Source organism: Bos taurus, chromosome 3 (genome assembly GCF_002263795.3).
Source record: "Bos taurus isolate L1 Dominette 01449 registration number 42190680 breed Hereford chromosome 3, ARS-UCD2.0, whole genome shotgun sequence".
Taxonomy (NCBI): domain Eukaryota; kingdom Metazoa; phylum Chordata; class Mammalia; order Artiodactyla; family Bovidae; genus Bos; species Bos taurus.
In genome coordinates, this window is record NC_037330.1 from 8,607,012 (window position 1) to 8,626,075 (window position 19,064).

A 19,064-nucleotide genomic window follows, 5' to 3' on the forward strand; every position below is an offset into this window, starting at 1 on the left:
GGGTCGCAGAGTTGGACATGACTGAGCAACTGAACTGAACTACTTATTTTTGTTACTTCTTTCCTTATTTCTCTCTCCTCATGTCAAGGTGTTGCTGAACCAAGATTGAGTCTTATGCCTTGTGTGCAGAAAAACCTGTCTACTGACACAGGGTTGTGGTGAAGGAAAGTGCAGCATTTACTGTAGGTGACAGCAACCATGACTTCATTTTCTAAGTCTGTCTCTTCCTATTTTGTAAATAAGTTTATTTGTATAATTTCTTTTTAGATTTCACATATAAGGGACATGATATTTCTCCTTCTCTGTCTGACTTACTTCACTCAGTATGACACTCTCTAGGTCCATCCATGTTGCTGAAAATGGCATTATTTCATTGTTTTTAATAGCTGAGTAATATTCCATTGTGTGTGTATGTATACTTATATATATATATAACATTTATATATATATATATATATCACACACACACACACACACATATATATGGTATATATATGGATCACATCTTCTTATCCATTCCTCTGTGGATGGACATTTATGTTTTTTCCATGTCTTTCCAACATTGTGTAGTCTTGGCTCCTTTATCGTAGATTAATTTAATCTGATTGATTAGATAGACTATAGGTGCATGATCTTATTTCTGGGTTTTCTATCCTGTTCCATTGAGCTATATTTCTATTTTTGTGCCAGTACCATATTGTTTTGATGACTGTAGCTTTGTAGTATAGCCTGAAATCGGGGAGCTTGATTCCTACAGTTCCATTGTTCCTTTTTCAAGATTTCTTTGGCTATTTGGAGTCTTACGTGTTTCCATATAAATTTTGAGACTTTTTTTCGTTCTAGTTCTGTGAAAACTGCCATTGGTAATTTAATAGGGGTTGCTTTGAATCTGTAGATTTCCTTGGGTAGTATAGTCATTTTGACAATATTCATTCTTCCTATCCATGATCATGGTGTATCTTTCCATCTGTTTGTGTCTTCTTTGAATTTTTTCATCAGCATCTTATAGTTTTCAAAGCACAGGTTTTTGTCTCCTTAGGTAGGTTTATTCCTAGGTGTTTTATTCTTTTTGATGCAATGGTAAATGGAATTGCTTCTTGAATTTCTCTTTTTGATCTTTTGCTGTTAGTGTATAAAAATACAATAGATTTCTGTGTATTAATTTTGTAGCCTGCAACTTTACCAAATTCATTGATGAGCTCTAGTAGTTTTCTGGTATCTTTGGGATCTTCTATGCATAGTATCATGTCTTCTGTAAACATTGACAGTTCAACTTCTTCTTTTCCATTTTGGATTCCCTTTACTTCTTTTTCTTCTCTGATTGCTATAGCTAGACTTCCAAAACTGTGCTGAATAAAATGGTGAGAATGGACATCCTTGTCCTGTCTTGTCTTGTTCCTGATCTCAGAGGGAATGCTTTCAGCTTTTCACCACTGAGTATGATGCTAGCTCTAATTCAAGAAAATTAGAGATACTAAGGGAACATTTCATGCAAAGATGGGCTCAATAATGGACAGAAATGGTATGGACCTAACAGAAGCAAAAGATATTAAGAAGAGGTGGCAAGAATACAGAAGAAGAAGTATACAGAAAAGATCTTCATGACCCAGATAACCATGATGGTGTGATCACTCACCTAGACCCAGATATCCTGGAATGTGAAGTCAAGTGGGCCTTAGGAAGCATCACTATGAACAAAGCTAGTGGAGGTGATGGAATTCCAATTGAGCTATTTCAAATCCTAAAAGATGATGCTGTGAAAGTGTTGTACTCAATATGCCAGCAAATTAGGAAAACTCAGCAGTGGCTACAGGACTGGAAAAGGTCAGTTTTCACTCTAATCCCAAAGAAAGGCAATGCCAAAGAATATTCAAAGTACCACACAATTGCACCCATCTCACATGCTAGTAAAGTAATGCTCAAAATTCTCCAAGCCAGGCTTCAACAATACGTGAACCATGAACCTCCAGATGTTCAAGCTGGATTTAGAAAAGGCAGAGTAACTAGAGATCAAGTTGCCAATATGCGTTGGATCATTGAAAAAACAAGAGAGTTCCAGAAAAACATCTATTTCTGCTTTATTGACCATGCCAAAGCCTTTGACTGTGGATCATAATAAACTGTAGAAAATTCTTCAAGAGATGGGAATACCAGAGCACCTGACCTGCCTCTTGAGAAACCTGTATGTAGGTCAGGAATCAATAGTTAGAACTGGAAATGGAACAAAAGACTGGTTCCAAATAGGGAAAGGAATACATGAAGGCTGCATATTGTCACCCTGCTTATTTAACTTATGCAGAGTACATCATGAGAAATGCTGAGCTGGTTGAAGCACAAGCTAGAATCAAGGTTGCTGGGGGAAATATCAATAACCTCAGATATGCAGATGACATCACTCATGGCAGAAAGTGAAAAAGAGCCATAGAGCCTCTTGATGAAGGTGAAAGAGGAGAGTGAAAACGTTGGCTTAAAGCTCAACATTCAGAAAACTAAGATCATGGCATCCGGTCCCATCGCTTCATGGCAAATAGATGCAGAAACAGTGGAAACAGTGTCAGACTTTATTTTTTGGGCTCCAAAGTCACTGCAGATGGTGACTGCAGCCATGAAATTAAAAGACGCTTACTCCTTGGAAAAAAAGTTATGACCAACCTAGACAGCATACTAAAAAGCAGAGATGTTACTTTTCCAGCAAAGGTTCACCTAGTCAAGGCTATGGTTTTCCCAGTAGTCATGTATGGATGTGAGAGTTGGACTATAAAGAAAGCTGAGCACTGAAGAATTAATGCTTTTGAACTGTGGTGTTGGAGAAGACTCTTGAGAGTCCCTTGGACTGCAAGGAGATCCAACCAGTCCATCCTAAAGGAAATCAGTCCTGAATATTCATTGGAAGGACTGATGCTGAAGCTGAAGCTCCAATACTTTGGCCACCTGATGCGAACTGACTCCTTGGAAAAGACCCTGATCTGGGAAAGATTGAAGGTGGGAGAAGAAGGGGACAACAGAGGATGAGATGGTTGGATGGCATCACTGACTCAATGGGCATGAGTTTGAGTAACCTCTGGGAGTTGGTGATGGACAGGGAGGCTTGGCGTGCTGCAGTCCATGGGATCACATAGAGTCGGGCACGACTGAGCAACTGAACTGAACTGAACTGATGATGGTAGCTGTAGGTTTGTCATATACGGCCTTTATTATGTTGAGCTATGTACCCTCTAGGCCCACTTTCTGGAGAGTTTTATCATAAATGGGTGCTGAGTTTTGTCGACAGCCTTTTCTGCATCTATTGAGATGATCATGTGATATTATTCGCATTGTTGATATGGTGTATCACATTGACTGATTTGTGGTTGTTGAAATTCCTTGCATCCCTGGGATGAATCCCACTTGATCATGGTGTATGATCTTTTTAGTAGATTGTTGGATACAGTTGCTAGTATTTTGTTGAGTATTTTTACATCTATCTTCATCAATGATATTAGCCTGTAATTTTCTTTTTTTTTGTGGTATCTTTGGTTTTGGTATCATGGTGATGGTGGCCTCATGAAATGAATTGTGAAGTTTTCCTTTCTCTGCAACTTTTTGGAACAGTTTCAGAGGGATAAAGGTTTGATAACTCTTCCCTAAATGTTTGATAAAATTCACCCGTGAAGCCGTCAGGTCATAGACTTTTGCTTGTTGGGAAGTTTTCAATCACGGTTTCAATTTCAGTGCTTGGTCTGTTCATATATTTTCTATTTCTTACTGGTTCAGTCTTGGGAGACTGTACCCTTCTAAGAGCTTGTCCATTTCTTCCAGGTTGTCCATTTTATTGGCATACAGTTGTTCACAGTAATCTGTTATTCTTGGTATTTCTATGGAGTCAGTTGTAATTTAACTGTTTTCATTTCTAATTTTACTGATCTGAGTCCTCTCCCTTTTTTTCTTGATGAGTCTGGCTAAAGGCTTATCAGTGTTGTTTATGTTTTCAGAGAACCAGCTTTTAGTTTCGTTGATCTTTGCAATTGTTTTCTTTGTCTCTATTTCATTTATTTCTACTCTGATATTTATGATTTCCTTCCTTCTACTAATTTTAGGTTTTGTGTGTTCTTCTTTCTCTAGTTGTTTTAGATGTGAGGTTAAGTTGTTTATTTCAAATTTTCCTTGAGGTAAGATTGTATTGCTATAAACTTCCTTCTTCGAACTGCTTTTCCTGCATCCGGTAAGTTTTGGACCATTTAGCTTTTGTTTTAATTTGTCTCTAGGCATATTTTTATTCCTTCAGTGATCCAGTGGTTGTTTAGTAGCATGTTGTTTAGCCACCACAAGTTTGTATTTCTCAGAGTTTTTTTTCTTGTGGTTTATTTCTAATCTCATAGTGCTGTCATCAGAAAAGATGCTTGAGACGATTTTGATTCTTTTAAATTTACCAAGGCTCACTTTGTGGCTCTATAAATATCAGTTAAGTTCAACTTAGGAACCAGAGATTAAATAGCTAACATCTGTTGGATCATAGAAAAAGCAAGAGAATTACAGAAAACATGTACTTCTGCTTAGTTGACTATGCTAAAGCCTTTGCTGTGTGGATGAAACAAACTTTGGAAAATTCTTAAAGAGATGGGAATACCAGCCCACCTTACCTGCCTCCTGAGAAATCTGTTTGCAGGTTAAGATGCAACTGTTAGAACTGGACAAGGCAAAATGGGCTTGTTTAAAATTGGGAAAGGTGTACATCACAGCTGTATATTGTTATCCTGCTTATTTAACTTATATGCAGAGTACATCATGCGAAATGCTGGGCTGGATGAAGTGCAAGCTGGTGTCAAGACTGCTGGAAGAAATATCAATAACCTCAGATATACAGATGACATCACTCTTATGGCAGAAAGCAAAGAGAAACTAAAGAGCCTCTTGATGAAAGTAAAAGAGGAGAGTGAAAAAGCTGGCTTTAAGCTCAACATTCTAAAAACAAAGATCATGGCATCCATTCCATCACTTCTTGGCAAATAGATGGGGAAACAAAAGAAACCATGACAGACTTTATTTTCTTGGGCTCCAAAATCATTGCAGATGGTGACTGCAGCCATGAAATTAAAAGATGCTTGCACCTTAGCAAAAAAGCTATAACCAATCTAGACAGCATATTAAAAAGCAGAGACATTACTTTGCAGATGAAGGTCCATCTAATCAAGGCTATCGTTTATCCAGTAGTCATGTATGGATGTGAGAGTTGGACCATAAAGAAAGCTGATAAGTTAAGAATTGATGCTTTTGAACTGTAGTGTTGGAGAAGACTCTTGGGAGTCCCTTGGACTGCAAGGGGATCCAACCAGTCCATCCTAAAGGAAATCAATCCTGAATATTCATTGAAAGGACTGATGCTGAAGCTGAAGTTCCTATACTTTGGCCACCTGATGCAACGAACTGACTAATTGGAAAAGACCCCGATGCTGGGAAAGATAGAAGGCAGGAGGAGAAGGGAACGACAGAGGGCAAGATGTTTGCATGTCATCACTGACTCAGTGGACATGAGTTTGAGCAATCTCTGGGAAACGGTGAAGGACAGGGAAGCCTGGCTTGCTGCAGTCCATGGGGTCTTGTTGGACAAGACCGAGTGACTGAACAACAACAATGAAAATGAGAATAAAAAGAGAGCAGGGATGGTATAGTATTATCAGATAAATTAGACTTAAAAATTTGTAAGAGGCAAAGTACGTTATATATTAACAATGGTTCAACAGGGCAAGAAGATACAGCAATTATAAACATTTATGCAACTAACAACAGACCTTCAAAATATATAAAGCAAAGATGGACATCGCTGAAAGAAGAGATAGTGTATAATAAGCATGTAACCCCAAAGGGAAAGGGGTGGGAGACTTTTTGCAAAACTGTAACAGCCCCTGAATTCTCCTTCTAAGGAGTGAAGGAGCTTTCCCTTATCTTTCTCTCCTTCCGTGAGCTTGTTGGAATGAAGTGTTCCCTGCCACATTGAGAACTTTGGCTTGTTTTGTAAATTCCCTAGGGTTGCTTCTGTGTCTTTTAGGAGGACAGCTTAGTTGTGTTCCTGCTCAAATACTTGCTCAATAGAGATGAAGACTTTGGCTTTCTCAGGGCTAGATTAGGCTCAGCACAGAATCATAAACTTACCACTTACATAAAATTCATTGACTTCATGGGAAACAATATAAAGTTACAGAATTTGTCAGTTAAAGACTAAGAAGCTAAAATTGAACATCTATGATCCATATCATTTTACATGAAAGACATTAAAAAATTATATTGGAGTATAGTTGATCTACACTGTTGTGTTAGTTTAGGTGTACAGCAAAGTGGAAAGAATTTTAACACTAACAAAATAGAAAGGCCATGCTACTGCTAAGTCGCTTTAGTTGTGTCCGACTCTGCACGACCCCATAAACGGGAGCCCACCCGGCTCCCCTGTCCCCGGGATTCTCCAGGCAAGAACACTGGAGTGGGTTGCCATTTCCTTCTCCAATGCATGAAAGTGAAAAGTGAAAATGAAGTTGCTCAGTCGTGTCCGACTCTCAGCGACCCCACAGACTGCAGCCTACCACGCTGCTCCGTCCATGGGATTTTCCATGCAAGAGTACTGGAGTGGGGTGCCATTGCCTTCTCCATAACCATGGAATAAATATACTTCTGTAGCTTCAGTATATCTAGTTCTTGGGAAAAGAATTTCGTATGTTGTATGTCAACAAATTGAAATATCTTTCCGTGCCACAATCTTTAGATGACGTTTTGTGAATATTAATGATTCAGTTTAAATTCCCCTTATAATCTAAATATTTGATATTGTTCATACACTGGAGTCAATGATTTCTTTGAGAAAAAAGATTTACCTCCCTTTCCCAGGACAGAATCAACCACTTCCTGAAATATATTTTTGTAATTTTGAGGCAAGCCTTTATTATATAATTGATAACATTGCAATCAAATATTTGTTGTTCTGTTATAGCAATTCCCAGGAAAGGGTTCGTGGCTTCCAATGTCTATAAGCTAATATTTTATATTTTGAGAATGTCAAGGAAATGAATTACTCAATAGATCCAGATTAATTACAAAAGAAAAAGACTGAGGCATCTGGGAGTAAGAGTATTTAGCAACTGCAAGAAGAGACTACATGCAGGTCTAAAACCTGCGTCTGCCACCAGGATGTTGTGACTACAAAACAAGCTTTCAGTACCCCATTGTGGCTGTTGTTCAATCACTAAGTCGTGTCTGACTCTTTGCAGCCCCGTGGACAACAGCAAGCCATGCTTCCCTGTCCCTCACTATCTCCCAGAATTTGCTCAAACTCATGTCCATTGGGTTGGAGATGCTATTAAACCATCTCATCCTCTGCTGCCCTCTTTTCTGCCTTTAATCTTTCCCAGCATCAGGGTCTTTTCCAATGAGTCCACTGTTCCCATCAAGTGGCCAAGGTACTGGACCTGCACCTTCAGCATCAGCCCTTCCAATGAACATTCAGGGATGATTTCCTTCAGGATTGACTGGTGATCTCTGTGCTGTCCTAGGGACTCTCAAAAGTCTTTTCTAGCACCACAATTCAAAAGCGTCAATTCTGTGGCTCTCAGCCTTCTTTACAAAACAAGCTTTCAGTATCCCAGTACACTGTGATATTCTGTAAGGTTGAAATGCTAGTGTACTTACTGGGATAAAATCAGGATGGGCTTTTAAGTGAGAATGGATATGGTCACATTTTTTTAAAGGAGTGTAGAATTATTCAGCTTTAAAAATTAATGCAAAGTGATCCTCAAGATATATACTGTTACATAAATTCAGATTTCATAGTTTTTAAAAAGACAGTAATACATGTTATTATACCCCAAATATTAGGATTTTGGATATTAAGCACACTCTGTTTCAGAATGTCAGCACATATCAAACCTGTACTACAGACACAACACTTCCTTCTTTGCCTGAGGTTTTTGGACTTTCTAAGGTGTCATCTAGTAGTTACATATCCTTTTGGTAGAGGTCACTGAATATGCCTTTGGCCACGTTTTCTCAATTTGTCTCATGTTAGAAATAGTATTCAGTGGAGGATGATGCCATGTGTTGATTGCCAAAGAATGAACATCTGGAAGGTGACTCAACCCTAATGTATGGCTTTATTCCCTCAAATTTTACTAGTCAAATTTTAGAAGTGTGATATCATGCAGCAGCAACGTTTTTGAGCTGCTAGGTTGGGTCTGTGTAACTAGTCAGCTTATTTTACTTGGAATATGCTGTGCTTAGTCAGTCAGTCGTGTCTGACTCTTTGTGACACCATGAACTGTATGTGTCACAGACTTCTCTGTCCAAGGGGATTCTCCAGGTAAGAATACTGGAGTGGTTGCCAAACCCTCCTCCAGGGGATCTTTCCAACTCAGGGATCGAACCCAGGTCTCCCACAAAGCAGACAGATTCTTTACTGTCTGAGCCACCAGGGAAGCCCTGCCCATGGGATGCCAAATAGCAAAATACTTGTCTTTACTGAGGTGCAGATGGGAAAATGTTTTGGGAGCTATTATGTGTGTGCATGTGTGTGTGCCCTTGTTGAAGATGATTTATGAAGGAACATTTCCACACTGTTTGCCTGCTGAAGAGCCAGAATTCATTATTCCTTTCATTTCTCCTTGCAAAACAGACCAGTTTTTCTCCCAGACCCTCTCCTTTGTGATACAGAACCAAGGCAGCTGACACGCAGCGCTGACGTTGTTTCCCTGTCTTCCTTCAACACCCCGGTGCAGTCTGTACATCACACGCCTCCTGAGACACCACAGGCAGCACATGTAGCATTTCCCCTAAAACAGAGTACAGACCACCATCCTTCCAACCTCGAAGATTAGTTTCCTCATCAGACTAAACATACCAGCAAGCCAGGGCCCCGTATTTTATGGGGTCATTTCCTGAGGCTGGAAAAAGGATGGTGTGGACTTGTGCCCTGCCTGGTAAAGGCTTCAGCCTGAAACTGACCCTTTCTGCTCACATTTCTTGGCTAGGACAAGTCCCATGGCCCACTTAACTTCACAGAGAGAGGTGCAATCTTTCCTGGGCCTCCAAAAAGAAGGGAATTAATCACAGTGAACAACCCAAATGACTACCTGAGAAATTGCCTGATTAAGTGGTATTAGTGGTCATTTCCCTATGGCTGTAGCAAACAGCAGAGATGTATGGGAGACAGGTCAGTCCTCTCTCCATCTCTCCCTCCAACCCTGTCCTCTCTGAAAACAAATTCAAATTGTTGTGATGTAGTAGAGTGCACGGGTAAGTGTAAGTTATTAATAACCTTCCAGGCCTTGGATTAGATAGTGGTTTGTATGTGTGTAAGGCATTTGCCTTCCTCTGTACTGAACAAGCATGATAGCTCCTGTATCTTGGACAGCAGAGATATGCTGCTGGAGGCCCAGGAAGGACAGGAAGTAATGTCCTGAGCACCAGTAACTGATCCCCCAGAGCAGCCCCAGCAGCAGAGGTGGCGGAAATGAGGTATCACAGGGTCAGTGGTCAGCCAGAGTGTGGGCAGTGGACAGTGCTGAGAGGAGTTGGGCTGGCGTGGGTGTGCAATGGAGAGGTAGAACATTGTAAGCAGGTGTACCCTGGGGGTTATGGGCTTCAAATGTGGCCAAGAAATCTAATAATGGGAGGAAATGAAAGCCAGAGAAATTTCAGTTTACTATGGATGCTAGTTGAGCTGAGTGGAACTCCCAGGCTGGTGGACCCCAGCAAGTTACACTGCTACCCTGAAAAGTGTTAATGATAATTGCACTGTGGTTATATATGAGATATCTCTGTTAATAAAATACAAACTTATCTGTGGGAAAGAGCCTTCATGTATGTAAAATGAAGTCACTCCATCGTGTCTGACTCTTTGCGACCCCATGGACTGTAGCCTACTAGGCTCTTCAGTCCATGGAATTTTCCAAGCAAGAGTCCTGGAGTGGGTTGCCATTTCCTTCTCCAGGGGATCTTCCCAACCCCGGGATCGAACCTGGGTCTCTCGCACTGCAGGCAGACGCTTTACCATCTGAGCCACCACAGGACAGTGGCTCATGTATGTAACTTACCCTCAATTTGCCCAGAAAAAGTGTTGTGTAAGTTTGTGTGTGAATATAGAGAAAGGGTATACATGATAAAGTAAATAGGGTGAAACACAAACAGCAGGTGGATCTAGGTAAAGGCTATATTTGTGTTTATGAACTGTTTTTATTTTTACAATATTCTGCGCATTTTCAATTATTTATAACCCCAAATAAATAAAAGAATGACATGACAGTGTGACATCACATAACTCTGTTCAGTTCAGTTCAGTTGCTCAGTCGTGTCCGACTCTTTGCGACTCCATGAATCGCAGCACGCCAGGCCTCCCTGTCCATCACCAACTCCCGGAGTTCACTCAGACACACATCCTTCGAGTCAGTGATTCCATCCAGCCATCTCATCCTCTGTTGTCCCCTTCTCCTCCTGCCCCCGATCCCTCCCAGCATCAGAGCCTTTTCCAATGAGTCAACTCTTCGCATGAGGTGGTCAAAGTACTGGAGTTTCAGCTTTAGCATCATTCCTTCCAAAGAAATCCCAGGGCTGATCTCCTTTAGAATGGACTGGTCGGATCTCCTTGCAGTCCAAGGGACTCTCAGGATGGGGAACACATGTATACCTGTGGCAGGTTCATTTTGATATATGGCAAAATCAATACAATATTGTAAAGTTAAAGAAAAAACAACAAAAAAAATAGAGTCTTCTCCAACACCACAGTTCAAAAGCATCAATTCTTCGGTGCTCAGCCTTCTTCACAGTCCAACTCTCACATCCATACATGACCACTGGAAAAACCATAGCCTTGACTACATGGACCTTAGTTGGCAAAGTAATGTCTCTGCTTTTGAATATGCTATCTAGGTTGCTCATAACTTTTCTTCCAAGGAGTAAGCGTCTTTTAATTTCATGGCTGCAGTCACCATCTGCAGTGATTTTGGAGCCCCCCAAAATAAAGTCTGATGCTGTTTCCACTGTTTCCCCATCTACTTCCCATGAAGTGATGAGACCAGATGCCATGATCTTCGTTTTCTGAATGTTGAGCAACTTTTGTTAAGCCAACTTTTCCACTCTCCACTTTCACTTTCATCTAGAGGCTTTTTAGTTCCTCTTCACTTTCTGTCATAAGGGTGGTGTCATCTGCATATCTGAGGTTATTGATATTTCTCCCGGCAATCTTGATTCCACCTTGTGCTTCTTCCAGCCCAGCGTTTCTCATGATGTACTCTGCATATAAGTTAAATAAGCAGGGTGACAATATAGAGCCTTGATGTACTCTTTTTCCTATTTGGAACCAGTCTGTTGTTCCATGTCCAGTTCTAAGTGTTGCTTCCTGACCTGCATACAAATTTCTTAAGAGGCAGGTCAGGTGGCCTGGTATTCCCGTCTCTTTCAGAATTTTCCACAGTTTATTGTGATCCACACAGTCAAAGGCTTTGGCATAGTCAATAAAGCAGAAATAGATGTTTTTCTGGAACTCTCTTGCTTTTTCCATGATCCAGTGGATGTTGGCAATTTGATCTCTGGTTCCTCTGCCTTTTCTAAAACCAGCTTGAACGTCAGGAAGTTCATGGTTCACGTATTGCTGAAGCCTGGCTTGGAGAATTTTGAGCATTACTTTACTAGCGTGTGAGATGAGTACAATTGTGGAGTAGTTTGAGCATTCTTTGGCATTGCCTTTCTTTGGGATTGGAATGAAAACTGACCTTTTCCAGTCCTGTGGCCGCTGCTGAGTTTTCCAAATTTGCTGGCATATTGGGTGCAACACTTTCACAGCATCATCTTTCAGGATTTGAAATAGCTCAGTTGGAATTCCATCACCTCCACTAGCTTTGTTTGTAGTGATGCTTTCTAAGACCCACTTGACTTCACATTCCAGGATGTCTGGCCCTAGGTGAGTGATCACACCATCGTGATTATCTGGGTTTAGAAGATCTTTTTTTGTACAGTTCTTCTGTGTATTCTTGCCACCTCTTCTTAATATCCTCTGCTTCTGTTAGGTGCATATCATTTCTGTCCTTTTTCGAGTCCATCTTAGCATGAAGTGTTCCCTTGGTATCTCTAACTTTCTTGAAGAGATCTCTACTCTTTCCCATTCTGTTTTTTCCCTCTATTTCTTTGCATTGATTGCTGAGGAAGGCTTTCTTATCTCTTCTTGCTATTCTTTGGAACTCTGCATTCAGATGCTTATATCTTTCCTTTTCTCCTTTGCTTTTTGCTTCTCTTCTTTTCACAGCTATTTGTAAGGCCTCCCCAGACAGCCATTTTGCTTTTTTGCATTTGTTTTCCATGGGGATGGTCTTGATCCCTGTCTCCTGTACAATGTCATGAACCTCAGTCCATAATTCATCAGGCACTCTATCTATCAGATCTAATCCCTTAAATCTATTTCTCACTTCCACTGTATAATCATAAGGGATTTGATTTAGGTCATACCTGAATGGTCTAGTGGTTTTCCTTACTTTCTTCAATTTAAGTCTGAAGTTGGTAATAAGGAGTTCATGATCTGAGCCACAGTCAGCTCCTCATCTCGTTTTTGTTGACTGTATAGAGCTTCTTCATTTTTGTCTGCAAAGAATATAATCAATCTGATTTTTGTGTTGACCATCTGGTGATGTCTATGTGTAGAGCCTTCTCTTGTGTTTTTGGAAGTAGGTGTTTGCTATGACCAGTGTGTTCTCTTGGCAAAACTCTGTTAGCCTTTGTCCTGCTTCATTCTGTAGTCCAAGGCCAAATTTGCCTGTTACCGCAGGTGTTTCTTGACTTCCTACTTTTGCATTCCAGTCCCCTATAATGAAAAGGACATCTTTTGGGTGTTAGTTCTAAAAGGTCTTGTAGGTCTTCATAGCACCATTCAACTTGAGCTTCTTCAGCCTTACTGGTTGGGGCATAGACTTGGATTACTGTGATATTGAATGGCTTGCCTTGGAAACGATCAGAGATCATTCTGTTCTTTCCTGAAGGAAATCAACCCTGAATGTTCATTGGAAGGACTGATGCTGAAGCTGAAGCTCCAATCCTTTGGCCACGTGATGCAAACTGACTCCTTGGAAAAGACCCTGATGCTGGGAAAGATTGATGGTTGGAGGAGAAGGGGACGACAGAGGATGAGATGGTTGGATGGCATCACTGACTCAGTGGACATGAGTCTGAGTAAACTCTGGGAGTTGGTGAAGGACAGGTAGGCATGGCATGCTTCAGTCCATGGGGTTGCAAAAAGTTGGGTACGACTGAGCAACTGAACTGAAGTGATGATGCTAGCTGTAGATTTGTCATATATGGCCTTTATTATGTTGAGCTCTGTACCCTCTAGGCCCACCTTCTGGACAGTTTATTTTTTAATCATAAATGGGTGCTGAGTTTTGTCGACAGCCTTTTCTGCATCTATTGAGATGATCATGTGGTATTATTCAAATTGTTGATATGGCGTATCACATTGACTGATTTGTGGTTGTTGAAATTTCCTTGCATCCCTGGGATCCATCCCACTTGATCATGGTGTATGATCTTTTTAATGTATTGTTGGATACAGATTGCTAGTATTTTGTTTAGGATTTTTACATCTATCTTCATCAGTGATATTAGCCTGTAATTTTCTTTATTTGTTGTATCTTTGTCTGGTTTTGGTATCAGGGTGACGGTGGAGTCATGAAATGAATTGGGAAATTTTCTTTTCTCTGCAACTTTTTGGATCAGTTTCAGGAGGATAAAGGTTTGATAACTCTTCCCTAAATGTTTGGTAAAATTCACCCATGAAGCCATCAGGTCCTAGACTTTTGCTTGTTGGGAAGTTTTAAATCACGGTTTCAATTTCAGTGCTTGGTCTGTTCATATATTTTCTGTTTCTTACTGGTTCAGTCTTGGGGGACTGTACCCTTCTAAGAGCTTGTCCATTTCTTCCAGGTTGTCCATTTTATTGGCATACAGTTGTTCACAGTAATCTGTTATTCTTGGTATTTCTATGGAGTCAGTTGTAACTTAACCGTTTTCATTTCTAATTTAACTGATCTGAGTCCTCTCCCTTTTTTTCTTGATGAGTCTGGCTAAAGGTTTATCAGTCTGGTTTATCTTTTCAGAGAACCAGCTTTTAGTTTCATTGATCTTTGCAATTGTTTTTTTGGTCTCTATTTCTTTTATTTCTACTCTGATATTTATGATTTCCTTCCTTCTACTAATTTTAGGTTTTGTTTGTTCTTCTTTCTCTAGTTGTTTTAGGTGTGAGGTTAAGTTATTTATTTCAAATGTTCCTTGAGGTAAGATTGTATTGCTATAAACTTCCTTCTTCGAACTGCTTTTGCTGCATCCGGTAAGTTTTGGACCATTTAGCTTTTGTTTTAATTTGTCTCTAGGCATATTTTTATTCCTTCAGTGATCCAGTGGTTGTTTAGTAGCATGTTGTTTAGCCACCACAAGTTTGTATTTCTCAGAGTTTTTTTCTTGTGGTTTATTTCTAATCTCATAGTGCTGTCATCAGAAAAGATGCTTGAGATAATTTTGATTCTCTTAAATTTACCAATGCTCTATAATTTACCTTGTGGCTCTATAAATATCAATTAAGTTCAACTTAGGAACCAGAGATTAAATAGCTAACATCTGTTGGATCATAGAAAAAGCAAGAGAAGTACAGAAAAACATGTACTTCTGCTTTATTGACTGTGCTAAAGCCTTTGCTGTGTGGATGAAACAAACTGTGGAAAATTCTTAAAGAGATGGGAATACCAGACCACCATACCTGCCTCCTGAGAAATCTGTTTGCAGGTTAGGATGCAACTGTTAGAACCGGACATGGAACAATGGACTTGTTCAAAATTGGGAAAGGTGTACATCACGGCTGTATATTGTTACCCTGCTTATTTAACTTATATGCAGAGTACATCATGCGAAATGCCAGGCTGGATGAAGTGCAAGCTGGTATCAAGACTGCTGGAAGAAATATCAATAACCTCAGATATGCAGATGACATCACTCTTATGGCAGAAAGCAAAGAGAAACTAAAGAGCCTCTTGATGAAAGTAAAAGGGGAGAGTGAAAAAGCTGGCTTTAAGCTCAACATTCTAAAAACAAAGATCATGGCATCCATTCCATCACTTCTTGGCAAATAGATGGGGAAACAAAGGAAACCGTGACAGACTTTATTTTCTTGGGCTCCAAAATCATTGCAGATGGTGACTGCAGCCATGAAATTAAAAGATGCTTGCACCTTAGAAAAAAAGCTATAACCAACCTAGACAGCATATTAAAAAGCAGAGACATTACTTTGCAGACAAAGGTCCATCTAGTCAAGGCTATGGTTTTTCCAGTAGTTATGTGAGAGTTGGACCACAAAGAAAGCTGAGTACTTAAGAATTGATGCTTTTGACTGTAGTGTTGGAGAAGACTCTTGTGAGTCCCTTGGACTGCAAGGGGATCCAACCAGTCCATCCTAAAGGAAATCAATCCTGAATATTCATTGAAAGGACTGATGCTGAAGCTGAAGTTCCTATACTTTGGCCACTTGATGTGAAGAACTGAATCATTGGAAAAGACCCCGATGCTGGGGAAGATTGAAGGCAGCAGGAGAAGGGAACGACAGAGGGCAAGATGTTTGCAGGTCATCACTGAGTCAATAGACGTGAGTTTGAGCAATCTCTGGGAAATGATGAAGGACAGGGAAGCCTGCCTGCTGCAGTCCATGCGGTCTTAAAGAGTTGGACAGGACTGAGTGACTGAAGAACAACAATGAACATGACAATAAAAAAAGAGCAGGGATGGTATAGTATTATCAGATAAATTAGACTTAAAAATTTGTAAGAGGCAAAATAAATTATATATTAACAATGGTTCAATATGGCAAGAAGATACAGCAATTATAAACATTTATGCAACTAACAACAGACCTTCAAAATATATAAAGCAAAGATGGACATCACTGAAAGAAGAGATAGTGTATAATAAGCATGTAACCCCAAAGGGAAAGGGGTGGGAGACTTTTCGCAAAACTGTAACAGCCCCTGAATTCTCCTTCTAAGGAGTGAAGGAGCTTTCCCCTATCTTTCTCTCCTTCCATGAGCTTCTTGGAATGAAGTGTTCCCTGCCATGTTGAGAACTTTGGCTTGTTTTGTAAATTCCCTAGGGTTGCTTCTGTGTCTTTTAGGAGGACAGCTTAGTTGTGTTCCTGCTCAAATACTTGCTCAATAGAGATGAAGACTTTGGCTTTCTCAGGGCTAGATTAGGCTCAGCACAGAATCATAAACTTACCACTTACATAAAATTCATTGACTTCATGGGAAACAATATAAAGTTACTGAATTTGTCAGTTAAAGACTAAGAAGCTAAAATTGAACATCTATGATCCATATCATTTTACATGAAAGACATTAAAAAATTATATTGGAGTATAGTTGATCTACACTGTTGTGTTAGTTTAGGTGTACAGCAAAGTGGAAATAATTTTAACACTAACAAAATAGAAAGGTCAAAACCACAGAATAAATATACTTCTTTAGCTTCAATATATCTAGTTCCAGGGAAAAGAATTTTGTATGTTGTATGTCAACCAATTGAAGTATCATTACCTGCCACAATCTTTAGATGACATTTTGTGAATATTTGATTCAGTTTAAATTCCCCTTATCTAAATATTTGATATTGTTCATATACTGGAGTCAGTGATTTCTTTGAGAAAAAAGATTTACCTCCTTTTCCCATGACAGAATCAACCACTTCCTCCAATATATTTTCATAATTTTGAGGCAAGCCTTTATTATATAATTGATAACATTATAATCAAATATTTATTTTTCTCTTATAGCAATTCCCAGGAAAGGGTTGATGGCTTCCCATGTCTATAAGCTAATATTTTATATTTTGAGAATGTCAAGGAAATGAATTACTCAATAGATCCAGATTAATTACGAAAGAAAAAGACTGAGGCATCTGGGAGTAAGAGTATTTAGCAACTGCAAGAATAGACTACATGCAGGTCTAAAACCTGCGTCAGCCACCAGGATGTTGTGACTACAAAACAAGCTTTCAGTACCCCATTGTGGCTGTTGTTCAGTTACTAAGTCGTGTCTGACTCTTTGCAGCCCCGTGGACAACAGCAAGCCATGCTTCCCTGTCCCTCACTATCTCCCAGAATTTGCTCAAACTCATGTCCATTGGGTTAGGGATGCTATTAAACCATCTCATCCTCTGCTGCCCTCTTTTCTGCCTTTAATCTTTCCCAGCATCAGGGTCTTTTCCAATGAGTCCACTGTTCCCATCAAGTGGCCAAGGTACTGGACCTGCACCTTCAGCATCAGCCTTTCCAATGAACATTCAGGGTTGATTTCCTTCAGGATTGACTGGTGATCTCCGTGCTGTCCTAGGGACTCTCAAAAGTCTTTTCTAGCACCACAATTCAAAAGCGTCAATTCTTTGGCTCTCAGCCTTCTTTACAAAAGAAGCTTTCAGTATCCCAGTACACTGTGATATTCTGTAAGGTTGAAATGCTAGTGTACTTACTGGGATAAAATCAGGATGGGCTTTTAAGTGAGAATAGATATGGTGACATTTTTTTAAAGGAGTGTAGAATTATTCAGTTTGAAAAATTAATTCAAAGTGATCCTCAAGATATATACTGTTACATAAATTCAGATTTCATAGTTTTTAAAAAGACAGTAACACATGTTATTACTATATACATGTACACATGTTATTACCCCAAATATTAGGATTTTGGATATCAGGCACACTTTATTTCAGAATGTCAGTTACAGACACAACCCTTCCTTCCCTGGCTGAGGTTTTTGGACGTTCTAAGGTGTCATCTAGTAGTTACATATCCTTTTGGTAGAGGTCACTGCATATGCCTTTGGCCACATATTCTCAATTGTCTCATGTTAGAAACAGTATTCAGCCGAGGATGATGCCATGCGTTGATGGCCAAAGAATGAACATCTGGAAGGTGACTCAATCCAAACACATTGCTTTATTCCCTCAAATTTTACTAGTCAAATTTTAGAAGTTTGATATCATGCAGCAGCAACGTTTCTCCGTGTTAGGTTGGGTCTGTGTAACTAGTCAGCTTATTTTACTTGGAATATGCTGTGCTTAGTCAGTCAGTCGTGTCTGACTCTCTGTGTTACCGTGAACTGTATGTGTCACAGACTTCTCTGTCCAAGGGGATTCTCCAGGCAAGGATACTGGAGTGGGTTGCCAAACCCTCCTCCAGGGGATCTTTCCAACTCAGGGATCGAACCCAGGTCTCCCACATAGCAGACAGATTCTTTACTGTCTGAGCCACCAGGGAAGCCCTGCACACGGATGCCAAATAGCAAAATCCTTGGTCTTTACTGAGGTGCATATGGGAAAATGTTTGGGAGCTATTATGTGTGTGCATGTGTGTGTGCCCTTGTTGAAGATGATTTATGAAGGAAAATTTCCACACTGTTTGCCTGCTGAAGACCCAGAATCTGTTATTCCTTTCATTTCTGCTTGCAAAACAGACCAGTTTTTCTCCCAGACCCTCTCCCTTGTCATACAGAACCAAGGCAGCTGACACGCAGCGCTGACATTTCCCTGAGGTCTTCCTTCAACGCCCCGGTGCGGTCTATACATCTCACGCCTCCTGAGACCCCACAGGCAGCACATGTAGCATTTCCCCTAAAACAGAGCACAGAACACCATCCTTCTAACCTCGAAGATTAGTTTCCACATCAGACATAAACACACCACCAAGCCAGGGCCCCGTATTTTATGGGGTCATTTCCTGAGGCTGGAAAAAGGATGGTGTGGACTTGTGCCCTTCCTGGTAAAGGGTTCAGCCTGAAACTGACCCTTTCTGCTCACATTTCTTGGCTAGGACAAGTCCCATGGCCCACCTAACTTCACAGAGGAGAGGTGCAGTCTTTTCTGGGCCTCCAAAAAGAAGGGAGTTAATCACAGTGAACAACCCAAATGACTACCTGAGAAATTGCCTGATTAAGTGGTATTAGTGATCATTTCCCTATGGCTGTAGCAAACAGCAGAGATGTATGGGAGACAGGTCAGTCCTCTCTCCATCTCTCCCTCCAACTCTGTCC

At 40.2% G+C, this 19,064-nt stretch overlaps 1 protein-coding gene across 1 annotated transcript in view; it reads left to right on the forward strand.

Annotated features, from left to right (window-relative positions):
- The window catches only part of LOC618581 (intelectin 2), a gene marked incomplete at its 3' end in the record, with an annotated part of 33,975 nt that extends 15,087 nt beyond the window's left edge, over positions 1-18,888 (forward strand). The window contains 2 exon segments of the mRNA NM_001101275.1: positions 3,585-3,590; positions 18,876-18,888.
- Between the last annotated feature and the right edge of the window lie 176 nt (positions 18,889-19,064).